Raw genomic sequence first — 18,658 nt, 5'->3', positions numbered from 1 at the left:
CAATTGCACATTATCTAACTTTCTACTGATATAGTTATTTTTATTAATAATCTCCTAAAGGTTATTATTGAGGTTATATTAGGCTTATATTAACTAATCATTTGCTTTCAAATATTTCTCTCCAGTTGAAGATACTTCTTTCTGGTCATTGAAAAAAACCCCAATTAAAAAAAACCACCACCATCACCACCACCACCAACCAATGAACCAACAAGAATACTTTGAAAGACATAAAAGCAGTATACTTTTTACCAAGAGAGAAATAACAAAAACTCTAATGAGGCATTAACTGAATTTCTCAATTTAGACTTTTTCAACACCAGACTAGACCTTTAACATTCTATTGACTTTTTCGTATTTTAAAATATAAAGAAAATTTCCAAATTCCTGTACAAATACATAGCTCAGATACAGATGCCTTAAATTTGAAACTCATCTCAAGTTTGAAATTTATAAAAATCTAGACAAAACCCTTCAACAAGCCAAATAACTCGTTACATACTTTAAGTTGTTAGTATAAAATATTCACATATGGTTATTTGCTATATTTAAAATTTGTGTAATATTATGCAAATATATCCTGTTTCCTTTTAAAACAGGAAAGTAAGTTGAAACAGTAAAAAAAAAAAAAAAAAGAAATCTGCTGTAAAAAGTCATAGGATTTGGATATTATATCACTTACATTTGGAAATTTATATGCTAGAATTGCTTTTGTATTTCCATGTAAGTATTTATTTTCAAGAATTAACTTAAATATCATTTGAATCCCAGTGTTCAAAGCCATCTCTTCAAAATTAAAATCAGGATTCTACTCAAATCTCTAAGCCCTGTGACTGGCAACCAATTCATACAAGTAACTTCACCAGCTCTATTATGATGTTCAGGTGAGTACAGTTATGCTCAAGGATCTGCAGGATTATTCCCCTTTCATTATAATATTTATAAAGAAATTGCTTGGAAAATTAACTTCTAGCAATTCATATGAATACAGCTACATCAGCACACGAGAAAGGACTTCCCAGATGCCCAAGTACAGCAAGAGTATGACAGGGACGTCATATGAAGAACTGAGTAACTCTTTCCTGCCCAAGAAGTAAGATCATTTCATATTTACCATATCCAGACAAATAGATGTGCTTTATGATCTCCTTTTGTATAATTTTTTTTGTACCATTTCATTTTCTAGTACCCCTGTAGGTGGATACTTTTAGTACCTCTCATAGCTCAGAAGACTGAACACAGCTTGGCCTAACAAAGGCAACTTTGGAGCACGGAGAAAGTGAAGTTCAGGGAATTGAATCCCAGAAGACAGCATCATAACAAGACAAAGTCTTGCACCTAGGGAATTGTGGCGAGATGAGAGGTCAAGAAGAGACAAGTAGAGCACCAATCCTCTATAAGCCATTCAGCACACGCTGGGATCTAGAAGCAATTCATTTATTTCATTTTGAGACTACAAGTGCTCAAAATCATGAGGAATTCTGATCACATGAAACCACTTCAGGTCTTCCTCAGCATATTAACAAACACAGTACCAGCCCTCCCAGATACTGATGGTCTGTCAAGGCACAGAGAGAGAGACACACACCTGTATTATTTATGTTGCTCCATTACACAAGTGTGCAGATAAAAAAGTCTTGTTTAAAAAATCGTGCTCCTGGAGATTGTGCTAACTTACTATGAAAGTGTCAAAGATACTGAAGATTAAGATATTCTAATTCAAAAATTGCATGCCAGCATCCATAGGTCCTAGCAATAGGAAATAATTTTACTGTCTTGGGAATAAAATGCTAATGGAAAAAGTAAGCTTTTTATGCACTATGCACGTCCCTCTTTCAATAAAATACATCACACAAAAGAAAAGAAAATTGAGATACGAACATGATAACTGCATAGGAATTCTTGTGCTGCAGAACAACTTCATTTGGGATAAAATTAACCAGCAGAAATGCAAAACCTACTGAAAAAATAACGCAACCCCAGATGATATCTGTAATCCAAAGCTAGGCAGTGTCTTAGTCAGAAAGCATCTTCATTCATGTAATAACCAAGAACACTATAGCAAAATTACTTTAAACGGCCAAAATCATAGAAACTTGCTGTAGACAATAATGCTTTACAAGTTCATGAAAATGCAGAACATCAGTTTTACTGATAGTGATGCAACAGAAGCAACTGGAGAAAGTAAACTTTAACTGTGAACAGACTGCTATAGAAAATGCTTGCACATTAGACAATGTACATTAGCTGCAGCAGATTCTGCAGAAAATTTTATTATTATTACATCCCCCTTCTGGGCACTGCTCAAATACATTGGATTATAGGGTATGGCCCAGAATTGAACAACAGTACTCATTAAGAGTAGCACAAAAGGTAAAACAGCACTATTGAATAGCATCTCAGTAAACTACAAGATGCTCATAAAAGCCTTTAAAGTACAGATTTTCTTTAAAGCACCAAGCATTTCTTATGATTTAAGGAAGGAGGGCAGGAATAGGTATTGATATATGTCTATTGTATAAATATTCTGATAAATTAGGCAGAAATAGGCCACAATCACACTTCTGTTGCCTGAAATCCTCATCTGACATACTGACACTGGAACTTCTTCTAAACAACCCCTAAAAGAACAAGAACTGTGTCTGACTTGAAACAAGAATGTATTTTCATGCCAACCAGTTCAGTATCAGAAACATAACAATCAACATACTATATCCTAAAATCCATCATTACAACAATTACATTGTATTTCTCCCTCAGCTCCAGGGAGAGCTGAACAAACAGCAGGAAATATCTTGCTGAATCTGAGGATTAACACAAAGAATAGTCTCCTGCAGAACTGATCATGCATTCAAAAAGTGTTGACTGTGCTCTGTGCCACTGAGACCAAGCAGTCACAGACAGCCAGTTTATTGCAACAACATGAAATCATTCCATTTCCTTTATTAGCAATATCTTGCTCTGGTTTCCAGCCTAATTATTTATATGCTACACACAGTCTATGAGGTGATTAATTTTCCTGCTTAAGGCCTAGCTGACTTGCCTGGCCTTATTTTCTGTGACCTAAAGTCCAAGTGGCATCGGAGATCCAAAGTCTCTATGAATTAGCTCTGAATTCTCCAAAGGGAAAGTTCAGCCATCATGAGATAGGAATCTTTGCCATATTAAAGTGTGTAACATCGTTTTCATACCTGATTTGCTCTTCTCCAGATATTCAACCTGACATAAGCAACTGAGAGAAAAGTGCCCTATCTCCCTTAAGGGACCTATGCTGTCTTTCTTCTAGTACACATACACGCAAGCTGTCTGAAAAAAAGGTAAATGCTACCTTTCCAAAAAAAAAAAAAAAAAAAAAAAAAAGCTAATAACTTGGGGTCTCAAACCTTTTTAAAAAGATAGATGACATCTCCAGGGTTGAAAAAAACCTAAATCTTATCAAAATCTTCCAGTATTACACTCTATGTTAGCTAATGTTCTCCTTTATCCACCAGTTCTGTTGGTTGATCTATTTCATTGCTTGCCACTTAATATAAACAGTGAAAAGTATTGAGATTATACTGCAATAATCAGCTATCCTCAGTTTCTATCCTATTTTTAAAGCATTAAAAGCTAAGTAATCATAATGGGAGAAATGTTAAGCTACACTGCCCTCCCTCACATTTTATTTTTCATGGTCTACATAAAAAATATTTAAATCATATTTTCAGTAAAATTGTACATTATCAAAGAATCAATATAGAATCACAGAAATTTTGGCTGTAAGTCACTTAGTCTCACCTCCCACTAAAAATATGATCATTTCCAACACCAGATCAGGATTTATGTAGTTGACTGGAAAAGATCAAACTCACAGCCTTTCTAGTCACCTCTTCCATTACTGCAGTAACCTCTTCATGAAGAAAATTTTCCTGCGTCCAGTCTGAACTCCCCAAGCTGTAATTTATGGTATTGCCCTCTGCTAAACTGCACACCACTACTGAGAAAAGTTTCGTGCCATCATCTTTGTCCCTCCTTTTGATGATATTGTGAACTAACCTAAACTCACACCCTTAGCCTCTGCTTCACCTGGCCCAGCTCCCTGAAAATTACAGCTCCTTAACAGCTGCCATTACATCATGTTGTCTATGCCTTCAACCAGTTTAGTATCTTGGACTCAAGATTTTGCAACATCCTTTCTGTATTGGGGGTTACCAAAACAAGATACTGTTGTGCAAGAAGCAGCTCCAAGTAGGGATGGCAACAATTTCCTTCAGTCTGCCAGTCATGTTCCTCCTTCCTTCTAATGCAGCGAGTTTTGTCTGCAGTGCTGGCTCCTATTCAGCTTGACATTCTTAATGATCACAGGTCCTTTTCAGTAGGGCTGTGACTCAGACAGGTGCTTCCCAGCCATGGTGTTGTTCTACCTCAGATGCAGAATTACAATCTGTTCTTTTTTAAATACAAGGGTTTCCTATTGGCTAAGTTCTCAGTTCATTCAAGGTCTCAGAATGATTTAAGACTGAAGCTCAATCTGGCTTTCCTAGCATCACCCTAATTTAGTATCATTCATAAATTTGCTGAGGGTGCATTCTGTTCAATTCTGTCATCCAAGTCACTGCAGAATTGAGTAGCAGGAGTGCCAGAATCAACCCTTGAGGTATTTTCACTTCTTACTGTCTGATAGCTGGTCAATCAGTTAGTTGGTAATATTGATTACTACTCTTTCAGTACAGTAGTCCTGACAATTTTCAGCCCACTCAACACCCAGCCCATGCTTCCTCAGCTTACTACTGACAACAGTGTGGGAGAAGGAACCAGAAGCCTTAATAAAGTTACAGTTTACACCACACCACATGTGCTCTCCTCATTCACAGTCAAATAAAACACTGACTGCACTGCAGAAATCTATTCTGACTCTTTCTAGGCACACTTGCCCTTCTCATGTCTAGAAACAAGAGGATGATGATCTCCATGATCCTCCTGGAGACTGATACCGACCTGACACTGCCTGTGTATCCCTGTACCATTCTCCTTACTTTTGTAAAGACTGCTATAAGATTAGTCCCCTAATTCTCAGGACTTTCCTCACTGACCATGTTGGATGGTCATCTTGGATGACACCTGCCTTGCAGTATTATTATATATGAGCTCTTGTCAGTCTTGGCATAGACCTGAAGAAGCTGAATACCTCCATTTTCTACTAAACAGTCCTGAACTTGTGTCTCTGCCATGGTAGTCCCTTGTCTGGGAACCACTGAAAAAACAAAGGAAGTTTCTGCTTTTTCTATGTTTCTATGTCCAGCATTAGAGTGCCTCCAACATTCAACCATGGACCTGCAAATTTTCCCTCCGAAAAATACTTGATGAATCCTTTCGCATTATTTTATGCATTCACATGCAGCTCCAAGTAGGCTTTAGCCTCCCTGATTTCAATTTCCTTCCTTCAGAAATACTGAAGGAGAAATTAAAGGCACTGTATGAAGCACTACATCAAACTTGAATTCAACTTCAAGATCATAATAAATTTAGGAACAAATTCTGTGCTCTTTGAAGGAATGGTGTAGGCTTTTTCTTCAGTGACATAAGGCATCACATATAGAAACTTTTATCCAGTAGGTAATGCAGGTGAAAAATTTCTTATAAGTCTCAGGGAACATTGCAGAAAAAGAAATGAAACCAGATGAACTTTTCCTTTTATAAATCAACTAGTCTGATATTGGGGGGGGGGGGGGGAACATACAGCTGGTGATAACCTTTTTAATTTACCTATTAAAGTGAATTGAATTGAAGTAATCTTTCCCATATTATACATTTTAGTAATGAATAGAAACATTTTAAAATTTGCATGGCAATTTTTTATCTAAACCACTTAATCTTGAACTCCAGGGAAAAAAGGCAATATTAAACCGCAATTGCAAGGACACCCTGATGCCACCATTTGATGACTCTTTCAAGTACATATGTAGAAAACAAATCTTAAAAATAAACACACCCATCTATGAAGGTCTATGTCAAGAATATTCAAATTAAAGTCAGAATTATTTTGAGTCGCTTGTGCATCTTTGTCAATATTAATACAATCTTTCTTAATGTTGACCTGAAGATTTTCAGTTTTCTTTAGTCTGCCCATTCATGCCTCACCACAGTCACTGATGAGAATTTAAACAATCTCTCTGTCTATTTCTCCATTTTCAAGTACAGAAGATTATTAATGCAGATTATGGATCAAAGAAGTCAATTAAAAAAAAATCAAACAAATTTCACAACATGGAAATCTTCAAGAATATCTAAAATACTGAATAGAACAGATACACAGTAATATTCTTTTTTTTAAAGACTTTACTTCTCTGTATGCATACCTGTGCACTGCTACACTAAAAGGAACCATGGATTTTATTTAAAAAAAAAAAGGTAAACATTGAGGTGCATAAATTAGACCACAGTAAAGGGTGCAGTTGGCCTCATAAAAGTTGTTAATTATACCTATAAATCTTGCATTATGGCTACAGATTCACAGTCTACCTTATTAAATAAAAGGCAACAACAACAACAAAAATATCAAGGGACTCTATGTACCATTCAAATTTAGTGTAAGAAGCCATAAGGTAGCTCTTAATTGAGAGGGAGTAGACAAAGTTGTCAACACAAGAAAATCAGAAGCAAAACTTTATGTGGTGGGTCAAACTGAGAAGAATAAGCTTCACAGGAATCTCACCGTAGACAAGATGAAAAGAGGAGGGAGGAGGGAATGCACTTGTTTCTGTTCTGACTAAACTGATAACAACAAAACTGATTTCTTTAAATCCTTTCGTTCCCAATGCATAAAGGAAACACAATTAAGTATGGCCTTTGCAAACCAAAGTGCACTAAAACTACTGACAGTGAAAGATTCTCTCTCTCACACAAAAACAACCTAGCAAAGACTCTAAGTATTAGACGATTTCTCATGCTAAATATGGAAATACAGCTGCGTATCACTCACACACCACTGGTGCAGAAAGTACTTTTATACTTGTTTTTGTTTTTAAAAAATTGTGGAATAAGCTGTAGTTCACTTTCTAAAATTAAATGGAAAGCACTTAGTGGAGTTCTCATCAGCCTTTAAATATTGATGTATTCCTAAATAAGTAATTTATTTAAGTTATTAACTTAGCTCTTCTGCATTTAGATAGGCATCACTGTGGCATATGCTATCCATTAGTTTATATTTCAGTGTCTGACAGTGAATCTGGCAGGTAAAGCACGGCACCGGCAGCAATGCGAATTCACAATCAGCCAACAGGCACTGGTTCAAACCTCAGTTTTAGTGGCTATCAGATTTACCATGGACAACTGTTCAGGTTCCAACTGTTCAGTCCCTCATGCAGCCTCAGCGTGACAAACCTCCAGGGTGATGCTGGTGCTGCCTTTCAGTGGGTGGGGGGGGCATTTTGGCAAATCTCTACAGCCTGTGGTCTGCACTCCTACCTACACCGCTTCTCAACCCAATGTGCACTACAGTGAGACACCCTGTCCCACTTTCAGAGACAGAGGTGTTACCTAGTGTTGTACCTGGTTCCATAATACATTTGTTGTGCACATAGGATGAAAATACATTGCTAATTTAATCTCAAGAATTTATTCACTGTTTATATAAGCCTTTAAGAACTAATACAGAATGTGAAAACTATGTAATTTTTGGATTTTCAAAGCTCCAGCACCACATACAGTGGTCAAAGGTTTCAGAATGGTGCCCATGCACATGTTGCAGACAGAGCTGCTCCAGACTCCATGCCTGTGGCTGCAGCCATACAGAAAACACAATCTATCCCAGGTTTTTCCATGCCTGAAAATTTTTAGCCAGTAGAACAGCATCTGGGAGCTGTACCATGCAGCTACCTTACTTTATGGCAAGAATGAGTACGGTTTGGTTGGTCCCTGACACAATTTGTGCTAAAATAACAAACAAAAAACTAATCCAAAGAATCATCTATTTTCACAGTACAGGCCACTGAAAGATACAGTAAGAGAAATAGTATCCTCCATTTTCTCAGGTCTGGAACAAACAGAACAGCATAAAATGTGTTGGAACAAGCTTTCTTGTGCAAACACTGCTTTGTGAAATAAAAAATAGAAGTTTTAAAAAACAGAATTAAAAAAGAGATCATTTAAGGAGTCCATTTCACCTTTCTAAACAAAATTAGTAATCTTATATTAATTCAAAATTACTAAATTCTGGAATGTCACAGTTTTGAAGATATTAATTAAATTCTGGATAACAGAAGAATGCAGTAGATCTTCCATTTCATCAAACCTACTACAAAGCCAAGAATTTCCAAGTGAATCTGCTGACTTATTATGAAGAATCAGTCTTATTTATAGCATCAGATGTACTTACCCTCAAGAGGACTGCCAACAAAAGCTTCAAATAATGACCTAGATTGACAATGAGCTGAACAAAGACAGATCTAACTACGTACAGGAAAAATAAAAAAGGAGGAAAAAAATCTGCAACTACTTTGAAACATGAAAACAATATTTTCCAGGGGTGCCAGCTATAAAACCTAAAGCACTGAGCTACTTCAGAAAATAACAATACACTAAAAATACAAACAGGATTTTACAAAGATGTGTTACTCTGTGTTAATCAGACAAGGAGTGAACAAAATATTTACCACTTTCAAGGCAATATACAATACAATTCTTAAACCTACTTATTTACATCAAGACTCTGAAGATTATGAAATACATAGAAGTGAACCGATAAAGTTGAGAAATTTTCCTATTCTGTGCATTATTTTTGTAATTTCACTTTTCACTGAAAAAAATGTGTTGAAAATTGCCTAGTTGTGTGAACATGAACTACAATTTTTCCTGGATAAAGGGGCTGGTAATGGTATACAAATGGCTCAATTTAAATTTATTTACAGTCAGGCACATAACTGCACTGTGTTACTGTTGGGGTAGATGGATAATCATGACCATGGGATAACAGTGCAACATGAATTGCAGGTTAGAGTGATGGAATACCACACTAAGCAGCAAAATGTCATTCCAGATTACTCAGATCATTATGTTGAAGGGCACTAGAAATCCAAGTAAGGAAAGATCAACACAGACAGGAGCTAGTAATGCATAAGACATGGGACTGTCGGAAAAATGAAAAGAATAATGCCTTTTGAGAAATCCAGGAAAAACAAATGTGGCAACTAAAGGAACAGAGATGAAATTTGAGAAGAACAGCTCACATTTTGAAGCAACTAAGGAAATAGACTACAAGCAGCTATCTGCTGTGTTACAATCCAGACTGAAGAAACTGAAGGAATACTAATAGAAGCAGAAGTTTTACTCTGTATGCTGTCAAGAGATAACCAGTGGCAGGTTTTTGCTTACAAAAGTTGGTGTCACAAGTGATAATTATCCAAAAAGGTAAATTTCTGCACAGGAGAAAACAAGATTTTCCAATCATGTATTGTAAAATAAGGGGCCAAAGAGCTTTAACAGATCAAAGACACTCCCTCCCCACACAGCCCCCTACACACTCACAGCTTAGACACCCACAATGAACGAATGCTCTGAAGAGATAAATAGAGGCTACATGACCTGAAGGCTCAGGAAAGAATAATGGCATGATTGATCACAAACCTTGAAAAGGAAGCCAGACTCATCTCCCTGCCAAGGGAAACCCAAGGGTGCCTTTGTTTTAGACAAACTGACTGTATCAGCAAAGAATTTCGACTGTTTGCCTAAGTGCCTGTCCCTGAATGAAAGGAATGTAGACCCAGAGCAAAACAAAACTAATTTCACGGGTTAAGTTAGTTTTAGCTAGTTTTAGCTTCTAGTTGAAATAATGTAACTTCTGTATATACTGGATCTGCTTATAAATTATCATCCTATAATTCTAATCAAGGATATCTTTCAGTCATAAACCTATAATAGATGTTTAGATTATTGTTTTATGCTTTTCTACAGAGCCCAGTCATGCCCTTACGTCTTGTCTGCTGTGATTCCACCTACAGTGAGTGACTGATGAAGTCCCAGTGCAACAGCAGACTTCAGGCAAGTGGGCTGAGCTGGGACACACCTCCTGGGAGACCTGGCTCACTCCCCTGTGGCTGCAAACCTTGAGCTCCAGGCATGCAGGACAGCTATTGGACTCAAGAGGATGATGGAGGAAGGAATATGGTCCCCACTAGGGAGCTTGCTGGATAGCTTTATGTGAATTATATGGAACCCTTAATGAACCAAGTAACTCCTTTCTGAACAGAGTTGAGGCCTTCAGCGGACTTCAACAAACACATTCCTTTCTGGGGACCGGGAGATGCTCAGCACCATGATGATAAGCTTGTTCTAAATAATTAAATTCCATTTATACCATATCAATTGTATGGTGCAATTGCTTCACTTCAGTAACTCAATTGTGATTTGAGTGAATTGTTGTATCACTTTCAAGTCAAAATCCCCTGTAACTGCAAGTAATGTGAAATGAATTAAACTTTTTACTATATATTAAAGAGTCCTCTAGTCTTCTAAAAGAACATGGTCAAAAAGTATTGTACTATGACAAGGTCTCAACACGAAAAAAAGTTTAAGCTGCTATCATCTCATATCTACCCCTTAAAAAATACAATGAAAACTCTTAGAAAATAAAAAGGACAAAAGCATCTTTGGGCCTCAGGACTTGGATTTGCTCTTTGCATAGAAAATGAAAACTCGTTCATGAAAAGTAGCAACAAATCCCCACAACAAGTCTGGCTCCACTATTAGGCACGTTATAGGTTATACATCTAAAGCCTTCCTCCAAAACAAAGTGAGTGAAGTTTTACCTAGAATGTTAATGCTGAGGAAAAGAATTATGGATTAAGCAATTAATTTGTCTAGAACTTTACTATGAATCTTCAAAGTATTTTTTTTTTTAAGTAATAATGTCCTTTGCTGCCCTTTTACCCTTTTACACTGGAAAGATCCTCATCAGAAGCAACTAGAATTCACCAGAAATTTCAGAGATAAACACATTTTCACCTCAGAGGAGGAAAAAGAGACGTACATGTTCCACACGTTGAAATTGATTTATTATGTTATTCTAAACTGGTTTATTCTTATAATAACTCTGTAACTCACAGCCTAGGTTAAGGTTATTTTGGTAGCAAAGTACCTTAACTCTGGGTAAGACTTAAGTTTAAACTTAGTTTAGCATTTCCTGGGTTCTAGTTTTCATGTATGGGGATAAACTAAATTGTAGCTTATTTTATCAAAACATAACATGAATAGAATTCAGCCTACCCCTAAGCAGTTTTACCTAGAAATACAAAAGATTTAAACTACCCACATGAAGATATAGTTTCATTTAGCAGTAAATGCATCTGGAGTACAAAATAATAACATGTGAGAAAACACATAGAAACAGATGGGGAAGCACAATAGAAGTAGTAAAGTTTTTAAAATTACATAAGAGGAACAAAAATTGTTAAAATAATTACAAAAATCAAATCTCCTTCAAAAATCCCATTTAAAATTTAAGTTTTAAGAGCAAGCTGCATGAGAAACACTGGCAAGACAAAGGAAACGGGGTCACTGTGGAATCTGGAAAGTGCTCTTTAATAGTTTTTTTCATTTCCCAAGAAGACAGAAGAAATAAAAGCAATCACTAACTGAAGCCTTCAGAGTTTTGCCTTTTAAAAGCACCTAATTTTCTCAGTAGAAGAGGTGTGATGGTTTTGAAAGCCATGGAACTCAAGCCTCAAATATTCTCTATGCAAATGAAAATTACTGTTGATGGATATTGCCTAATTCAAGTGTAGAAAGAGAACAATGCTGAAAACAGGTTAGATAGCTAAGCCTTATAAAGACTGCAAGTTGCTTTTACAGAGTTGTGGGAGACACACCCAAAACTTCTGCCCCCCTGAACAACTATATAGGCCTATTATGTTGGGCATTCTGAATAATTCCAAATATTACAGCAAAGTTGATTAAAGTCATGGCCTGAAGTATATGTTTACAACAGCCATGCTAAAAAAGCCCACAAAAAAGCAAACAAGTTGACACATTGACCCAACTGCCCTTTACCAAAAGGGAAAGCAACACACTCAACCTCCAATAACCCAAAGCTGACATCTTTTTTCATATTTCTGACCCACTCAGCTCCCCAGCAGCATTCCCCACATGGCTGCAGAATTACATGTTTGCCAGTACAACAGAGGGAGATGCGTCAGGACAGGAAAAGACACGACTTGCTTCTTGTAAGTATTTTAAGCTCAGATCTCCCTCTAAAGTGACTTTGAGGTGAAATAAAGACTCTCTTCCACTACACTGGTTAAAAAAGTCAGGTTTAGGAGTAAAAATATTTTATGTTTAAAGAAGCCCTAATGAATGACACCAGAGAGAAAGTAATCAGTTATCTTAAAAGTTATAAATGCAATATACTAAAATGCTAAAAATGTAATATACTAAAATTTAAATTATGTTGGCATTGAGATCAATATTATTACTTTCTTCGGGTATCTTTATTCCAAGTTTGAAATTGTTCCACTACTGGCAAAAAAAATGAAGCTAAGGCAGAAGTGCTTTTGGATTACCAAAAGCATGCTCATATACAGGCTGTCTGATAAGAAAGGATACTTTGCCTTTCTTTGTGATGGCCTTTATTAATGCTTTAAATTAGCATTAAACTGAGCTGTGGCTAAGTGGCTTTCTATCCAGCTTCTCTGAAATTCATGGCTTTGAAATATTAATTTTTCAACATTAGTTGAAGTCAAAATAGTGTCATATTTAACCCTAATTTTATTCTGATAATTAGCATTTTCTTCCCTCTCTTCAAAGACGGTTTTGCTGGGAGGATATATTGCCTCAATACTCTTCGATCACACTAGATCTCTGCAGAAACCTTTCTACTTTCAGCTCATTTAAAACTATCCCAAAAATGTTTTGGATTATCATTGCAGCCTTTTATCAGTGAAGCAATTTTTAGTTTCTTCATACAGCATCTCCTATGGCTACAGGGCCTTTGGCACAACATAAGAGTGACAGGGTTCTGAACACAAATAACTCTTGCTTGTTGAGTTCTCCAGTCTTGTTAACTTCTGTTTCTTGAGAAGCACAACACAAATACACTCACGGTTTCTCCAAAGAGCTGTATGAAAGAGGTCCCAGACTAAATTAAGAGCCTGAGAATCTTGTGGAGCAGGCTATAATACATGATTTCCTGTCATTTTGAGACAGTCATAACAAACAGAACAACACCATGTATTTGAGAAGGCTTCTCTTATTTTTGCAGCATCTGTCTTTTTATGTCTTCTCACAGTTTATGCCTATTCATTGGCCACAATAAATCAACATAATGTTCTGTGGTGTGAGGCGGTCTCCGCCACTGTTTTCCACCAATATCTAACTGCAGGCCCCTCATTTATCTCTTCTTCTCCTCTGCTTCCATGCCAATGGCCTTGATAGAACTCCTTTCAGGGGAAAAGGCGACTCTTATCAGCTTCTCTCCTTCAACTAACTCTGACTCACAGACCAGCTGTGAGCCCCCTCCACAATTTCCTTCTTCAACAGACAATGTGATAGTGTTCTTCAAAACTTCTCCACCCACCTTGCCATTTCCAGTAGCAGAGTTGTACATCTCAAAAGTAATTCCCATCAACCTGAAGATGTGTCTGGGAAGCACCAGCTGTACTCCAAAGCTTCATATTTCAATAATGTGTTGGTCCATTCAGCAACTTAGAAGCATGGGATCCACTGTATCTCTCTTGAATATTTTAAAACCCAACTGGAAACAAGGGACTTCTATAACTAAGGAAGTGAATATATTGACATGCTACTTAAGAGAAACTATGAAAGAAGTATCTATTGATTGAATATAATTAGCATTGGCTTGAAATAAGAGTTGCTAGAACTTTTAAAGGCAGAAACAGAGCCCGCTGTTTGAGGGCAAGCAAAACCTGAATATATCATAACTGAACCTACTAAGAAAACCTGCTGAACACTTGATACTACTAGAGTAATTACTGGTACCCAAAAGGAAAGAATGGGGTTTTATTTAGGTGAATATTACACATTACAATATGGCATGCATTATATTAGGGAAAACAGTAATTCTGTAATCAGATTGGGGACCAAAAACTTGGATGACTCTATGAAATATCATGACCTGCTGGTCAGATTTAATATCTCTTCTGGCCTTAAGGCCTTAAAAAAATAGTCTGAATTGAAACATTCATCTAGATATGTGGGTTTTTTTCTAAAACTTCAATCATCATATAAAGACATGAGAAACACAACCCAGCAGAGCAAAGAAAAAAATCTTTGAACTCCTACAGCCTTTTCTATCTACAGTTTTATTTACACATACCTATATAAAAGATGTGCACGGCATACATAACCCTGTTTCCAAAGCGTACTAACACCTAATGTAAAAGTTTACTTAAGCCAGATATATTGCACTTATTTAATACTGATGGTAATAATAACACTTAGTAATTATTGCCCTATATGTGATTTTTAATATAGTTTCAAATAATAATTTATCGACAAATAAGTAGCTTTCTAGTGGAAAAACACAGTAAATAATTAAAAGCAACATAAGCCATTTTAGAAAAAAAACCCACATCTTACAAAGACAAAAAACCCCCAAACAACCCAACCCAAAAAACCAAAACCAAAAGCCAACCATAAAAGCTAGACCTCTCTATTCTCTGGAATCAGCAATATGATTTAAAGAACATATCAATCAATACTTATTTGAACAGTATGAGAAATATTTCAGAAGGATTAGTCTAAACATTTTTCTTGAAAGGGTGAAATTAAGAAAGTCAACTGTAAACAAGTATCTTTATTTGAAAAAGGTACGTATAAAAAAGATTCAAAAGAAATATTAAACATTGGCACAACTTGTTCTTTGCATAAGTTTTCTGAAATTGAAAGCTGTTCTCTGAAACAGCTTAATACTAAGATGCCAAAGGATTCTAGAGCCACAAAGAAAATAAAAGAGATGTATGATGATATTTCTGAGTTGAAAATAGCAGTCCATACTTCAAGATGGATCTTACTCCTAGGAAATTAATTTATCTCATCTTTTCCAAGTGTTCCTATAAAAATAAAATCTGCCAAAACAAGCCTCTGCTAGGTCACTACAATTCCCCTCAACTTCCAAGGGAGCAGTTTTCTGTATGCCAAGAACCAAGTACTGTGAACCACATATGCCTGGAGACTTCCAGGAAAAGCATCAGCTTCATTACATATTTACTCAAAAGGTTCCCCAGCAGCTATTTCCACCTTCCAAAGAGCATCAACAACAGCTCTCTTCCCAGGATATTTTTTAACAGGTGGGCTCAGAAGTCTCTTTTGCAGGTGGAAATTCCCAATCAGAAGCACATCATATTTTTGCAGAAATAGTTGCATCTATCACATAAATTAGAAGTCCTAATATCTCACTTTTTTGTTGAAGAAGTTTTCCCATACTTACAGATACCAAACCAGATGACAAAATGCAAAGAGAAATGGCCTTATGTTCTATAAAACCTGTGAAGCATTGGGCCAAAGGAGTTTGCCAGTATATCATAAGAAAGAAAAAAACTTCTTCTTCATACATTTCATGGAAAACTGAAATTATGTCTTTATTGGTTGATTTTTCTTTAAAGAGCTTGATACTGTCTAAAAAACCTCAAACAAAACCAGACCAAAAAATCCCAAAACAACAGCTTTCATTTTCACAGAGTTATTAACTATTTCTCTTCATAAGGACTGCTCAAAAACAGCTGAGCCAAAGGTCACCCACTGCCTGGCATCTCATATTTTCTTAGACACATGGTGAATGATTCTGACCTTGCCTCCAGCAGTGCTGTCTAACCTTAAGAAAGTTCACAGCAAGGGATGAAGAATGGATTCAAGTTCCATATCTATCAGTTCTGAGTAGCATCTCTGAAGTCTGAAACCCCAACATGAATCAGCACGCTTGTCCAGAGGTAAAGCACAAATGAAATGGTCCATATTTTAAAGCAAGGAGTTCTGCATCTACATTTCCCAAAATCAACCTAACTCCTCAACAGCAAAATACAGGTTTCTATTTCTCTTTTGACAGATACCCTCAGCTTGAAAAGCATGTGGCTAAATCTTCTTATCAAGTCATGACAATCGTGTGTGTCACTTTACATCTGACATAGCAGGCACAATTTTTTGCCCCAATAAAATTTTTAGACCAAATAAATCAGTTCCTCAAAATGTGACAGCACAGGGATATGCGTTTTTCAAACTAAGCAAGCAAAACTTAAAATTTTCTGATATATCATTTAAGTTTCACATAGGAGATTCAAGTAAAGCAAATAAATACATTTATTACCACTTCTCTGTGCCTTTCACATATCCTGCCCTCTTCAAAGACTGCAAGTGACTTTTACTTTTTTTCAGTATCATAGATACCACAGTTTACTCTATTGCCATCATTTAGTGCCAATGTTCTATTTCTTTTATGAGAAGTAACACATGAAGTTACCCCAAGTGTTCCAAGGGAAAATGCAAGTAAACCTTTTAAAGCTAAGCATCAGCACAGAAAAAGAAAATCTAATATACTTGATTAGTTGAAAACCATCCTAATTATGACTGATAGGTTGAAAAACACCTTGATTTCTCAATATTGACAGTACTTTTGAATAATTGTATCTGTGTAACTCTAGTTATATTTTTGGCTACAGTCAAAGAGCATGTAGAGCAAAATCACATACCAGACTGTAAAGTAACTGTAAAGTAACTCTTTCCTTCTTCTAAAAAGCAGGTGGCTACCCATTTGAACAGTCAGTTAGAAACTTAACTTCATTTACTCCAATAATGGAGATTCAGTGCAATGTATTTCATCTGTCTGAAGAGCAGGATTGTGGCATTACCTAGAATTTTTCCAACAGAACATTAAATAATGGAAGTGTGTCAAAATACACAATCTTATGGGAAAAAAGAAATAGCCAGAAAGCAGGTTTGGCTGGGGGGGGGTGGTGTTTGGGGTTATTATTATTATTATTATTATTACTACTAATATTATTACTAATATTATGGCTTGGTTTTAAGCTTAGTACAGTCTTCCAGCTTCAAGATAGGTCTGACTAGAGATACCTGCCAAGAAGCAAATTTCCTTAAGAGAACACCTGTTAAATTTTGGTACCTTGTATAACAACAGCTCAAGACATTATCTTTTTAGTCAGCAGTACCTCAGGTTAGCTGGCTAGGCTCTTCTTGGTGATAAGTGAATGCAGAACTACTTTATTACAGTCTCCTTTCTGCTGTGGTTCACAGGAATCAGAAATAACTTTGCTAATGTATTACCACTTGAAAATCCTTTTCATCTAGCAATTTCCTCTGGTACTCTATTGATTTATAGGGGTTGGAGGTTCATTTGTAAAACACACAGCCAGGTATAAACTAGTGAAAATCACAACACCAAACAACAGAGAAGTTCTTGTCACTATTCCATACAGTGATTCACATTCCAACACGCAGATATATCTTCTATCTATGTAACCTCCCTGTACACTTTTTCATGATCAAAGAGTCAAAAAGTAAGGCAGGTATTTTTCTACAAAATAATGCAGTGGCACAGGCTGAAACACTGGTACACGCCCAAGAAATATCATTGACATGGAAGGGAGAACAAACATCTAAACCATGGGCAATTTTCAATTCCAAAGATGTGCCATAAATCTCTAGACAAAACTCCACATTACAACATTTCATTTTTGCATTCCTTTCTTCAGAACAGAAAATATGACTAACCTCTACTACCCAAAAGAGAGAACTGGCATATAACAAACCAAGGAAGAGCAATGTTATAATTTTTATAAAACCTCTTAAGACTCAAGAGCTATTACTCCAGTGCTGAGAGATATCATAAGCTGAATTCATGCATTAATTTAAATCAAGAACCAGTAAATGTCTTTGGCAGGGAAAGATCAGTACTTGATAAAGGAAGAACCAATTTAAACACCTTCAACAAGGATAAAGCAGCCTAAAAGCAGCTGATTTTAATGTCTCTCGTTGGAATTCCTGTTGATGCTGTCGAACCAAAGGAGGTAGCGACAAAAACTAGTTATTTGCATTAACTGAAATATTAACCATCTCCTAAAGTACAAAAAGGCATTAAAAGCAAAATCTCTGACATCAGCCCACAAAAATTTACATTAAAATGTCCAAACCTGTCTTATTAGCATCAAGCAGACCATCACACTGAAGACCTCTTCCTTGAAAATTTCTAATATTTTTGTTTTAATCATCCAAAACTGAGTGCCTCTATCTATATCCAGTTTTGCCCTGAAATAATCTCACAAAAGGTTTTACACAAAACCCCCAAAAACATGTATAAAAATTTTAAAATCCTAGGGCTCTTACTACTCCTTTAAAAATTCTACAATAACACATCTTCTCCACAATTCATTTGTCTATACCTCTTACATGCCCGTATACTGTAACTCCACATGCAGACTGCCAATAATAAAAGGAGAGACATCAGAAAACCACCATCCACAGTTAAGTGTGAAAGTGGAGAATAAAATGGGCAATTCAATGAAATTAGATTAAATTTACTGTAGGAAAGCTTACAGAAGTATACTAAGACATGAAGAAACTGTTAATGTTCTTTGCGATAAGCATTTGTGAACTAAATTATTCAGATACCAGCTATGAAAAATTTGTAAAAACAAACCCCAGTAAATCATACTATTGT

General features: G+C 36.1%; 1 protein-coding gene across 4 annotated transcripts in view; it reads right to left on the bottom strand.

Moving 5' to 3' along the window:
* The window catches only part of CTNND2 (catenin delta 2), a 631,469-nt gene that overhangs the window by 493,709 nt on the left and 119,102 nt on the right, over positions 1-18,658 (bottom strand). The window lies entirely within an intron of this gene.

The sequence above is a fragment of the Vidua chalybeata genome, chromosome 1 (genome assembly GCF_026979565.1).
Source record: "Vidua chalybeata isolate OUT-0048 chromosome 1, bVidCha1 merged haplotype, whole genome shotgun sequence".
Lineage (NCBI taxonomy): Eukaryota > Metazoa > Chordata > Aves > Passeriformes > Viduidae > Vidua > Vidua chalybeata.
This window is presented reverse-complemented; position numbering and strand designations above follow the sequence as displayed.